The 13750-nt window shown below is 40.8% G+C and overlaps 1 non-coding gene across 1 annotated transcript; it reads right to left on the bottom strand.

Moving 5' to 3' along the window:
• Positions 1-11771: 11771 nt before the first annotated feature.
• LOC119936046 lies at positions 11772-11909 on the bottom strand. Its single transcript, XR_005453633.1, has one exon. It is a non-coding gene; the product is annotated as a small nucleolar RNA SNORA7 (small nucleolar RNA).
• Between the last annotated feature and the right edge of the window lie 1841 nt (positions 11910-13750).

Raw genomic sequence — 13750 nt, 5'->3', positions numbered from 1 at the left:
CAGAATCAAATTAGAATCAAATATAGAAAGATATGCTGGTCTTTACAAGACTGCCACCCCTTTCAATCAATCAGTCAGTAGTATTCACTGGGTATTTACTAAATGCCAGACACTGTACTCTCACTATTTGTGAGAGTACAGCAATAGCACTAGCTAAACGCCCAGACCTCAGGAAGCTTACAGTTTAAGGGGAGAGACGAACAAAAATATTTACAGAAAATAAAAGCCACAGGAAGAACACAGGATACAGCAGCAAGTACTACAAACACAAAAGTATAAAGCCCGCTAAACATATAATTGAATGAGACAGTAATAATAATAATATTAATGGTACTTGTTAAGTGCTTACTATATGCCGAGCACAAAGCACTGGGGAAAATACAAGTTAATCAGGTTGGGCACAGCCCCTGTCCCACATAGGGCTCACACTCTTAATCCCCATTTTACAGATGAAGTAACTGAGGCCCAAAAAAGTGACGTGACTTGCCTAAAGTAGCACAGCAGACAAGTGGCAGAGTCAGGATTAGAACCCAGGTCCTTCTGACTCCGAGGCCCATGCTCTATCCACTAAGCCATGCTGCTTCTAGAATACACATCTAGATAAAGAACTAAAATACATAACTGACTATGATGTGCACACAGTCGCTCCATTAGCAAGACTGGGCAAGCAAATCTTTATGAAATAGTAAACTTCAGAACAACCCTGAATGGCTTCTAAGGCAGATAGATCACTACTGTTTATCCTTTTATCCGACCTCATCAGGTTTCTCTAGAAGTCTCTCCCATGTATTAGGACTCCTCTTTGTCTTAGGGACAGAAGGCCTTCAGCCTCACATTTCTAACTTTTAATGGCAACAGCATGAAGGTCTCCAAGGCTCCAATATATTCAGTCTCAAATACGTGTGCCAATATCAGAGCAATGTTATTATATCTCTTCTATATATGCTGGAATATCTAGATCCCAAAAAGTTAGTCAAAATATGCCCTTTACCTCCCTTTATCACTTCACTCTCTCCCAAAACAAGAAGAAATACTCTGGGATTTGTTGTCTCATAACAAGTAGAAATTAACTCCTTACTCTTGTTAGGCAAATAACACATTCATCTTCAGATCATCATGTTCCACTGATGATATAGCCAAGAACAACTTTCTTGGTTTCATGGATAGTTGGGGAATGTGTATCCTTCCTTCCTACATATTTAGGAAGAAACCTTCCAATCCAAAACTTCCTTCTCCTGCAGTTACATACACTATTGTCAGGAAAAATGGGACTTGAAAACTCCCATAAATATTCTTTTAACTAGCTCAGACTTTTCTCCCTTGGTCATTTTGCCATAGATCTAACAATTTCTTTAAAAGCTATATTTTAGAATTCCTTTTCAAACTTCTATTTCCCTCTATACTAGCCACAGAATCAATCACTGAAGCTTTTGCTAAATTGCAACTTTTGCATAGTTGCCTGTTTATAGACTTAGTTCTGCTTCTATTTCATTTATTCCTCTGATCTGATTGTGCAATTGTTTCCATTCAATATGTTCTCTGTTTGGGGAAGAGGGATGGAGAGAGTGGAGAATGGAGATAAGTCTCAAATGTGTTCACACTAAAAACTACAACGGAGGGAAATAGTTTGTATTCACAGCTTTTTTGCATTTTTAATATGCTCATTCAAGAGAGAAGCATTTTCATTTCTGCCACTAGCTTACACTCTCTTGCTATTTTCCCTGCATTATACATTGTTTCATTCTCTTCTTCCTGCTCTACTGTAGCAATATCAGAGATCCTCTTTATTGGCCCTCTAGGACATTCTATATATTAGGTTACCTTTCTACCAAACTTGTGAATGCTAGATAAATTACTTTTGAACCGAGCTGACTACAGATGTTTCACTAATTACCCTAGCAGTAATGATATGTGTTCCCTCTTGTATCCTCCCCTCATTGTAATAACAATGTGACACTTCTTTTATATAGTGCCTTAATCCTGCAGGGTCCCAAGGTCCCCTGGAAAATCATTATCCCTCTGAAATTCCCCCAGAAATTGTTAAAACTTACCGGATGTTAAGCAGGCAGGGCATGGCTGGGAGTTAAAAGTGTTCCAACCAAATGAAATGTCAAGATCACTGAAGGTAACCAATTATTTATTCCCTTAATTGTGCTTAGCTAGAACTACCTGACATTACAACAACGGTTGTAAAGGGCCCTCTTAACTAAGTCAAAGAGACCTTCATAATACATCTCTGTGGTATATTTCCTGACCATTGGTTTCAAGGCATTCTATTAACACTCTTACCGCTCCACTCTCATCACACCCACTGCAATACTTCTTCCACTACACTCAGTTAACCTATTGTTAGTATTTTATTAAGCATCTATTGCAAGCAGAACATGGTGCTAAGCACGTGGTAGAATTAGGAGACATGAGACACACCCTCAATCTAGTTTATAATCCAAAAGGAGAGACAGACACTAAAATAAATTACAGATGAGAGGAAGAAGGAAAAGGGAATACGTACATGAGATAGAGTTTAAGAAAAATGGGATAGAGAATATGTACAAAAGTGTTATATTTAGGAGGTGAAAAAGTGCTGGAGAGGCAGTTCAGGGAGTTTATAAGCAGGGGAATTGGAAGGTGACCAGGGAAGTCCTGGAGGAAATCTGATTTAAGACTTTGACAGTGGGGAGAGTTGTGGTCTGTTAAATTTAAAGGGAGACAGAGTACCAGACATAAAGAAGGGTATAAGCAAGTGGCTGGTAGAAAGATAGACAGGAATGAGGAACAGTAATTTTGATAGTTTGAGAGAAGCAAAGAGTATAAGATGGGGTGTATTGGGAGAAGAAAGTGGATAAATATGATGATTTAGTGCTTTAAAACAAATGGCCAGGAAATTCTGCTGGATGTGGACAGGAATGGGCATCCAATAGGGGTTTTCTAGGAAGGAGGAGATATTAGCAAAATGACATTTTAGAAAGCTTATCTGGGCAGAGAATGAAATGTGGACTGAGAGGGAAGACCTATAAGGAGAAGGATGAAGTCACATCAACTTAGTCGTCAGAAAATGGCAGGTACCTAGTCTAGCCACTATCTTATCTTCTTTCACTAAGGTGAAGGAATTAATTTACAACATGATTCTGAGATGCAATATCTGATTGGTTCCCACTAACATGAGCCATTTACTAAGATTGTTCCTGCAGACAGGATCTGAAAATGTATTAAAACCACCCCTGGGAGATAAAGAGAGTGTTTCTGAAAAATCGAAGGCAGTATCCTTTCCCGACCCCACTCTCACTGCCTCTGTATGGGAGGGGTTTGGAGCCAGGACTGCTGCTCCTCCACATCTGTAACCCTCCTGGACCCTCAGGGCTCAGAACTATGAAAGGGGACAGAAAAGAGGCAGAGAGGGGGACCCAGGAGACCCCAAAGGTCCCACCTCTCTCTTCTCCACCTCTGATCCCTTGTTAAAAGGCTGAAAAATACATAGTTTAAAGCTCTTTGAAAATGGATGAAGCCACAAGAAACTGTAAAGCTTAAATGATCATCTTGGACGACTTGGCTAAATAAATGGGTTGTAGTTCAAAATGACACTACTCCTATGTGGAAACCACCCCACTCCTCAAGAATGTCCTGTGACTTCCCTTCCATTTCACAGGCAAACAGAAACTCCGCAACATTAACTTTAAAGCACTCAAATCAGCTCACTCCCTCCTACTCACCTCACTGATTTCCTACTCCAACCCAGGCCACACACGTCACCTCTCTAACGCTACCTAACTCATTGAACCTCAATCTCGTCTATCGCACCATCAACCCTTTGCCTATGTCTTCCCTTTGACCTGGAACTCCCTCCCTCTTCATATATAACAGACCACCACTCTCCCTACCTTCAAAGAATTATTAAAATCACATCTCCTCCAAGAACCCTTCCCCAATTATGCCCTCTTTCTCTCTACTCCCTCTCCTTTCTGTATCACCTATAAATAAAATAAATGATGGTATTTGTTAAGCACTTACTATGTGTAAAGCACTGTTCTAAGTGCTGGATCTTGGATAATAATAATAATGATGGTATTTGTTAAGCGCTTACTATGTGCAAAGCACCTATACTTGTATCTTTCCATAATTCCCAGTAAGGGACTCCATCATATATAAGCACCAACTTTCTAGACAAAAAACATAGTGAAAAGATGTAGATCATGGTGAATATGGATATATGTGTATACATATATTTTTATATGAAAACAGAAGATTCAATTAGGTGGGGTGGGAATTGCGTTTCTTGCCAATCATCACTTGATAACTATTTCTCCTAAATAGAAAAACACCATACATATTTTTTATAGCCTGCAAGTTCCAAAGTCCTTCTAGAGTGCAAGTACCTCTAGATGGTAAGCTCCTTGTGGGTAAGAAGTGTACCTACCAACTCTGTTGTATCATTTAGTGCTGTACTCTGCACCTAGTAAGCCCTCAATAAATAACACTGATTAATTCAAAAGGTGTCCAGACAAAGGAAACAATTTGAAATGAGTGTCCAGACTCATCTTGACTTGCGATAGGTGGCCATGGGCTACATCCAGACCAAAAAAGGAACCTTTCCCTTTGGAACTTGGTCAGAACCTTAACAATTAACACTCTCATATACATTTCAAGTTTAGTCCTAACCCACTTTTCTTGGGGTGTAATTTGTCGATAGAATCAAGTGCTCTGTAAGAAAATGCCAGATTTGTTCATTTCACTGGGCTTAAAAGATCAAAACTATTGCTTCATACCACTGCAAAGATGACATCAAAAGCATTCACTCTCATTTAAACAAGTTGGCTCTATATGCTACCAAAATCTTGATCCTACACAAAACCACTTAAGTATTGGCTTTTAGGTAGAACTCCCCACATGTCATGCTGTTCATCCTACAGCTGCAATCAGGATAAAATTCAGATACATCTATTCTTTTATTAAATGGTTAATTTTTTTATGAGTCAGAACTACAATAATCTATTTGCTATTCACCTGTCATTTCTAATGTAATTTTACTCAAAGTGAATTTTTGCTAACCAACTGTTCTGCTACTTTCCATGTCCCTTACTACTGCAATATGGGAAATAACTGGTTACCCAGTAACTATTACTACCCTGAAAATAGAACTGCTTTCTGAAATATTTTATATGTTTTATGATTACAAACATAATATCATTTATTCTGAGCTCTGAGAATGCAATAGGCAATTTCAGGTAATAAAAAATATTTACAGTACATTTATTTTTTGTTCAAAGCCATCTTCTCCCCAATTCATTCATTCATTCATTTATATTTATTGAGTGCTTACTATGCGCAGAACAATGTACTGAGCACTTGGGAAAGTACAGTTCAGAAATAAAGAGAGACAATCCCTGCCCACAGTGAGCTTATAGTATGGGGGTCGGGGGGAAGGGGGAGACAGACATCAATACAGGTAAACAAACATCAATATAAATAAATAAAATTACAGATGTATGCATAAGTACTGTAGGGCAGCGGAAGGGCAAAGGGAGCAAGTCAGGGTGACGCAGAAGGGAGTGGGAGATGAGAAAAAGTGGGACTGAGTCTGGGAAGGCCTCTTGGAGGAGATCTGTCTTCTGTAAGGTTTTGAAGGAAGGGAGAGTAATTGTCTGGTGGATTTGAGAGCCAGGGGTTGGCGATGAGACAATTTGCATCACTAAAATAATAAATAAATCAGCATTCCTTATTCTAGGTCTGCAAAAAAGTATGATTCTCAGCATAAACTATCAGCTATGTGGCAACATATATAATAATAATAACTGGTATTTGTTATGTTGGCTTCTAAGTGCCAGGCACTGTACTAAGTGCTGGGGTAGATACAAGCAAATTGGGTGAGACACAGTCCCTTCCCACATTGGGGATCACCATTTAGTCCCCATTTTACAGATGAGGTAACTGAGGCCCAGAAAAGTGAAGTGACTTAACCAAGATTATAAAGCAGACAAGTGGCAGAATGGGGGATTAGAACCCATATCCTTCTGACTTACAGGCCTGTGCTCTATCCACTAGGCAACACTACTTCCCTATTATTTTAGTGTCTGTATCTTCTGTTAGACTGTTAGATCCCAGAAGGCCGGGATTAGATCTTTGAACTCTTGTAACTCTGGTATTTGTAGAGTGCTTACACTAAGTACTGTACTAAGCACTGGGGTAAACACAATCTAAGGTGATCATACACAGTCCCTGTCCCACATTGGGCTCACAGTCTAAGGGGAAGGAGAAGAGTATTTTATCCCCATTTTACTGATGAGGAACTAAAGCACAGAGAAGTTATTTGCCCAAGGTCACACAACAGGCAAGTGATGGAGCCCAGACCTCCTGATTCCCAAACCCATGTCTTTTCCACTCAGTCATGCTGTTTCTCCCAACTTGCTTTTTACCACCTCTATTTGCCCAAGTGTTTAGGAGGTGATCAATAGATATTTTTGTCTGAGCTAGTCATTAGTGTCCCCATCAGGTCACATCTGGAGAGTTTCCATTCCTCTACCAGTTTCGACTACGGGAGGGAGAATCAAGCAGAGGCCTGCACATTCCATTCCTAGCTTGGGCAGTGGCTAGCAAGTGGAAGGCAATTTGCTACAAATCAAAACTCCCCTGTGCTGGGCAGCAGCGCCATGGGAGAGAGTCAAGGGTGGAGACTCATGTTTACTGTGTGGAAGGAGGCAATGGTAAACCACTTCCATATTTTTTCCAAGAAAACTCTATGGATATACTATCAGAATGATTGCAGATGGAGGTGAAAACATTCTGGGAGAGATGTGTCCAAGGCATCACTACGGGTCTGAGACAACCCGACAACATAAAACATGACAGAACGAGATTCATTAGCAGAATTAAGTAGCTTTCTATTCAAGAACTTTGTTTAAATAATTTCTTGTTCTACACATACCTAACATGAGCCACAGGAACTATGTTAGGCCTGATTAACGTGGGTGAGCATTTAACAAATGTCATTGTCATTATTATCATTGTTATTACTATTATTATCAAAGCAATTCTTATTGTTACATCTACATCCAAAGATAGCCCCTTTCTACAATGTACCTTCTGTCAACCCACTTCCCTGTTATCTATATAGCTATTTTCTCCTTTAAAAATCATTGTTGGGACTTGAGAAGACATAAATATACAGTATGCTTCAGTGGTGATGTAAAAGAATTATTTCTAGATCCGAAGATATGCTCTGACACTCTGTCTTAGGGTCATTAATGCTATCAGTGGCGCTTATTGATTAAAGGTGTTGGAGAAGAGTGGAGGCAGCCTGGAGGAGTTTTCAATTCACAGTTTGATTTTGCAAGAGAGGTGATCTAGCCAAGGGATAAATAGGAGATCTGACATAGAAAGGGATACTTGAAAAGTAGAAAAATAAAAATGAGAGCCGTTTAGCCAGTCCCACGGGCATTTCAAACCCCTGAGGGCAGCTGGGGAACTACCAGCCCCTTGGGTTTGCAAAGCTTTTTGAGAAGGATTCAGTGATAGATGTGCCCTAGGTCTGCAATCCTGAGCCCATGCAAAAGGGCAGGATCAGGTGAGCCCAGTGTGGGCAGGGATTGATCCATCCATCTTTATAGCTGAATTGTACTTTCCAAGTGCTTAGTACAGTGCTCTGCACATAGTAAGTGCTCAATAAATATGATTGAATGAATAAATGGATCAGATAATTCTGGCCCTTTAGTTGCTTAGTACAGTGCTCTGCACACAGTAAGTGCTCAATAAATATTATTGAATGAACGAATAAATGAATCAGGTAATTCTGGCCCTTTAGCTCCTTAGAGCTTGTTAGAAGAATGTTGAAGACAGTCCCTGCCACTCAAAGTCCTAACTCTCTTAGAGTCAGTCATTCAATGGTATTTATTGAGTACTCATGGGGCTCAAAGTCCAAGTAGGAGGAAGAACAGGTATTGAATCCCCATCTTCTCAAACAGGAAACTGAGGCACAGAGAAGTTAAGTGACTTAACCAAGGTCCCACAGCAGTAAGTGGAGTGTCAGGATTAGATCCCAGGGCCTCTGACTCCTGTTCTTTCCGATTGGGCCTGCGGCTATGCATAGGGGGCAAAAGACATTAACATAAATAATGGATATGAACATAAATTCTGTGTTGCTGATGGTGAGGAAATATATCAAGTGCTTAAAGGGTACAAATCTTACTGCAAGGGCAACACAGAAGAGAGCGAGAGCAGAGGAATTGAGGCCTTAGTCAGAGAATGCCTTTTGGAGGAAATGTGATTTTAATTAATGAATGAATTAATTAATTCAATCATATTTATTGAGTACCTACTGTGTGCAGAGCACTGTACTAAGCACTTGGAAGGTACAATTCAGCAACAAGGTTTTGAAGATAGGAGAAATGATGGTCTGTTGGATTGAAGGGGGAAAGACTTCCAGCCCAGAGGGAGGACATAGGCAAGGGGTTGGAGGTGAGATTGACAAAATCAAGTAAGTTGGCAGTAGAAGAGCTTAAGTGAGTTGGCTGGGTTGTAAATAGGAAATCAGCGAAGTAATATAGGAGGGTTCAAGTAAATTGAATGCTTTACAGCCAATAGAAAGGAATTTCTGTTTTATGTAGGGGTGGATGGGCCAGCAGTGTTAGAGTTCTCTCTTTATTCAGAGTCTAGATTGAGGGTCCCCATTTTCCAAATCAACCTATCAATCCATGGCATTTATTGAATGCTTACTGTCTACAATGCATTGTATTAAGCATTTGGGAGTGTACAATACAATAGAGTCAGTAGCCGTGATCCCCATCCTCGAGGTTTAGTATAGACATTAAAATCTATTATAGACAGGAAATTGTTTGGGGCCAATTTCCACAAGTGCCACAGATACAAGTCTAGAGGCAACACAGAAGGGAAGGTGATTCTATTTATTTTAAATTTTGTTAATATGTTTTGTTTTGTTGTCTGTCTCTACCTTCTAGACTGTGAGCCCGCTGTTGGGTTAGGGACCGTCTCTATATGTTGCCAACTTGTACTTCCCAAGTGCTTAGTACAGTGCTCTGCACACAGCAAGCGCTTAATAAATACAACTGAATGAATGAATGAATGAATGAATGAATGAATGAATGAATGAAGGCTTAGTCAGGAAGGCCACTTGGAGGATTTGTGATTTTTTAGGAGGATTTTGAATATAGAGAGCCTGGCGCATTCATCGATATGAAGGAGTAAGGGATTCCAATCCAGAGGCAGGACGTGGACTGGGGGTCAGCTGTGAGATAGGCGAGATCGATGATAGTAGGTACGTTAGCATTAGAGGAGTGAGGCATGCGAGCTGGCCTGTAGTAGGAGATCAGCAAGGAAATCAGAAGAGGGGGAGAACTGAGTGCCTTAAAGCTGATGTTAAGAGATTTCTTCCCTCTCAGGGTCTTACCTAGAGAGTTTCCAGTCCTTTACCAGTCTTGACTATGGGAGGGAGAATCAAGCAGAGGCCTACCTATTCCATTCCTAGCTTGGGCAATGGCTAGCAAGTGGAAGGCAACCTGCTATAAGTCAAAACTCCCCTGTGCTGGGCAGCAATGGCATGGGAGAGAGCCGAGTGTGGGGACTCAAGTTCACTGCGCGGAAGATGGCAATGGTAGACCACTTCTGTATTTTTTACAAGAAAACTCAATGGATCCACTACCAGAATGATTGCAGACAGAGATGGGGAGTTCTGGGAGAGATGTATCCATGGTGTCACTATGGGTCAGAGATGACTTGACAGCATAAGACAAAAAATTTCTGTTTGATGTGGAGGTGGATGGACATTCCCTTACCTTTTATGAAGAACCAGGGTCTAAAGACCTCTTCTGGTCACAAGATGCCTCCGAGGCCCAGGGGGCCCGGTCATCCCAAGATTGAACATATCTATTTGGTTTTTGAAAGAAGACAAATGTCCAGAGTTAAGGTGGACACATTCAGTGACCTTCATTCATCCAAATCTTTCAGCTTTTTGTGCCGGGTTAGCATTCCTTTCCAAGCATCTCAAACAACTTTAAAATATTTTTGTCACAATGTCAACTCAACGGAGGAGTTTCAAGAATATGCCTTGGGTGGCTCCAAAGACGTTAAGCAGCAGTTTAGGCAGAAATTAAATTCCATTTTCTTTACGTTCATACAAAGCCAAGAGTTTGTTCTCCTTATGTAATGCCTGGTTTAGAGACATTAATGTCTGAGAAGCAGCATGGCCTATTGGAAAGAGTACGGGCCTAGAAGTCAGAGGATCTGGGTTCTAATCCCAGCTTTGCCAAATGCCTGTTGTGTGACCTCTGACAGGTCATTTAACTTCTTTGTACCTCAATTCTCCCATTCTCCCTCCTACTTAGAATGTGATCCCCATATGGGACAGGGACTGTGTCCAACCTAATTTTCTTGAATCTACCCCGGCATTTAGAACAGTGTTTGACACATAGTAAGCATTTAATAAATGCCATAAAAAATAAATAAATTTAGAACAACATTTCATCATAGGAGCTAAGCAGCTTCTGAAATTCTAAATTCTAAATGACAGTCTTAAGAGGGGACACAGCTCAGAGTTGAGTTCCAGCTAGCCTTGAGGAATCGGCTTAATCAGAGGAAAAGGGAAATGGGTGGGACGTCTTACTGACACAGTTAATGTGGTCAGCCCATGTTCATCAGGTACAGTGCTAAGCACTTAGTACAGTACTCTGCACACAGTAAGCGCTCAATAAATACGATTGAATGAATCAGGTGAAGGATTGCTGTTGCCTTTTCTCTCCTCAGATAATACTGAAGAGGATTAGCTTGGACAGAGCTTCCCATCTTCCAGCCCACATACTTTACTTCATTCATGCCAACCAACTCAATCAATCAATCGTACTTATAGAGAGCTTACTGATGCAGAGCACTGTACTGAGCACTTGGGAAAGTACAACCCAATATCATAGACAAATTGACTTCCCACAACAAGCTTACTCTCTGCATCTTGATCTCATCTATCTCACCACCTACATGTCTCACTGACATCCTGCCTCTGGCCTGGAAGGCCCCGCCTCTTCGTATCCAACAGACAATCAGTCTCCCCACCTTCAAAATCTTATTACAATCCCATAGCCTCCAAGAGATCTTCCTCCAATAAGCCTTCATTTCCTCTTCTCCCACTCCCTTCTGTGTTGTCTTTGCACTAGGATTTGCACTCCCTCAATCCCAACGGACCTATGAACATAGTTGTAATTTATTTGTAATAATGTCTCCTCTTCTAGACTGTAAGCTCACTGTGGGCAGGGAACATGTCTACCAACTCTATTATATTATTCTCTCCCAAGCACTTAATATGGTGCTCTCCATGAAGATGGATTGATTGACTGGAAACAACACTTCAAGTGCCCTAAGCCATAAACAAGCATGTTAAGTGCTATTTCTGGACTATCTGGAACCAACTGCCTGTATTCTACTCAGTCCAGAATGGAGAATAATAATGATAATAACAATGTTTGTAAAGTCTTAACTCTGTGTGAAGCACTATTCTAAACACTAGGGTATTCGTACTCAATTCAATTGTATTTAGTGAGTGCTTTTCTTGTTTGGTCCTATGCCGCCAAGTCGTTTCTGACCCATAGCGAAACCACGGACACATCTCTCCCATAACTCCCCATTCTCCATCTGCAATCATCTGGCAGTGTATCCATAAAGTTTTCTTGGCAAAAATATGGAAGTGGTTTACCATTGCCTCCTTCCGCGTGGTAAACGAGTCTCTGCCCTCATCTCTCTTCTATGCTGAGGCTGCCCAGCACGGGTGAGTTTTGACTTGTAGCAGATTGCCTTCCATTCACTAGCCACTGGCCAAGCTAGGAATGGAATGGGTAGGCCTCTGCTTGACTCTCCCTCCTGTAGCCGAAACTGGTAGAGTACTGGAAACCCTCCAGGTGCGACTCTGAGGGGGAAGTGAAAAGCATTGTACTAAGTGCTAGGGTAGATATAAGATAATCGGATCAGACACCATCCCCGTCCCACCTGGGGTTCACAGTCTTAAGAAGAAAGGATGAGGTAAAGTTCAGTTCAATATTAAGTGCTTGTTTGTGAAGAAGGAGTCTGAAGCTGTGTGCATGGAAGGTGGACTTTCCTGCTTCCCTTGAGCTGCAGCTAAAGGTCAGCCACTGCAACTTCAACCCTTGGAGTCAAGAAACAGCAAATGAAATTAGAGTGGAAATTGGGGAATTACTGTGCCACACAGGCCTCTATAAGGCCAGATCTGTGCAGATTGAGGTAGAGCTCCTTGAGTAGGCTTCGAAACCTGACATTCATTTGATGGCTTTAAATTATTTCTTCTGGGAAAACCCTAAAGGAAGGCTCAAGGAACTATTGATTTAATTTCCTCTAAACCCAAAATGCATTGATTCTGCAGCAAATTACTTCACTGCCAAACTTACTCTAAACCTGAGTAGGTTAATGAGTTATTAAACATCAAGTATATGGAATATTAGCTATTAAGACTGAGGCAAAATGAGATATTGCTCGTTGATTTCTGTTCATTTGAATACGGTCGACCAGGAAGGTTCTGAAAGATCAAAGGTAGTGAAGTTTTCCCATGTTGTTTAAACTTTTGAAAATGGACACTGATGAGTGATTTGTCTTTGTACCTGCTGGATGATAATAAGCTGCCTTTCACGAAAACATTTCAATGCAAAACTGTCAGTGGCTTTTCAAACAGAATTGAGAAATGCCCAGTTGGTGCTTTCAACCCCTCCAGTAAAAATAGTGCTTAAGTTGGGATGAAAGAAGTGCTGAGCCTCAAGCGATTATGCAATTTTATATTTTAAACTTTGACAACAGCTATATCGCTGCCATTACAATCTCAATAATACTGCTGCATATTCTGTCATCACAAGTGCATTTGAAAAAGCATTTCACAAGTGTGGCATGCAGTACACATAAAAGGATTACTGCAATGAAGATGCTTACAAATCAAAAGTAATAAATTGTATTTTTCGTTCCTGAATGGTAAGGTAAACCCAAAGGTGCCGGAACTCTGAACTGACAATTCCGGAAGTACCAGGGTTAAGGCCCAGACCAATCATGCACTGAATGAGATTATTTGAGTTACTGAAGCCATCTGGGGAAAAGGAGAAAAGGTATAACTTCAGATTTGTTCTCTCCTTCAGCCATTTGGTTTATTGAGTGCTTGCTGACTGAGCCCCCATTTTCCTCTCTTCCTCCCCAACCCCCTGCCCTGCCTCCTTCCCCTCCCCACAGCACTTGCATATATTTCTACAGATTAATTGCTCTATTAATTGTACTTGTACATATTTACTATTCTATTTGTTTTGTTAATGATGAGCATATAGCTACAATTCCATTTATTCTAACGGTCTTGACACCTGTCTACATGTTTAGTTTTGTTGTCTGTCTCCCCCTTCTAGACTGTGAGCCCATTGTTGGGTAGAGACCATCTCTATATGTTGCCGATTTGTACTTCCCAAGCCCTTAGTACAGTGCTCTGCACACAGTAAGCTCTCAATAAATACGATTGAGTGAATGAATGAATGCCGAACACTGCAGTAGGCAGTTAGGAGAATATAATAGAATTAGAAGACCCAAAGGCCTTTAATGATTTTATAATCTAGTAGAGGAGACAGACACTAATGTGAATTACATTTAGGATGAAGTAGTAGCGCATGGAGATAGACACACTAGCGTTGTGGAGGGGTGTGATTACCCAGGTGTTTAGGTGGTGCTGAAGTGCAGAAATAAAGGTTGGGGGTTATAAGGTGAGGAAATCAGGAGA

The sequence above is a fragment of the Tachyglossus aculeatus genome, chromosome 1 (assembly GCF_015852505.1).
Source record: "Tachyglossus aculeatus isolate mTacAcu1 chromosome 1, mTacAcu1.pri, whole genome shotgun sequence".
Lineage (NCBI taxonomy): Eukaryota > Metazoa > Chordata > Mammalia > Monotremata > Tachyglossidae > Tachyglossus > Tachyglossus aculeatus.
The sequence above is the reverse complement of the archived record's forward strand: the minus strand, read 5'-3'. Positions and strand labels throughout refer to the sequence as shown.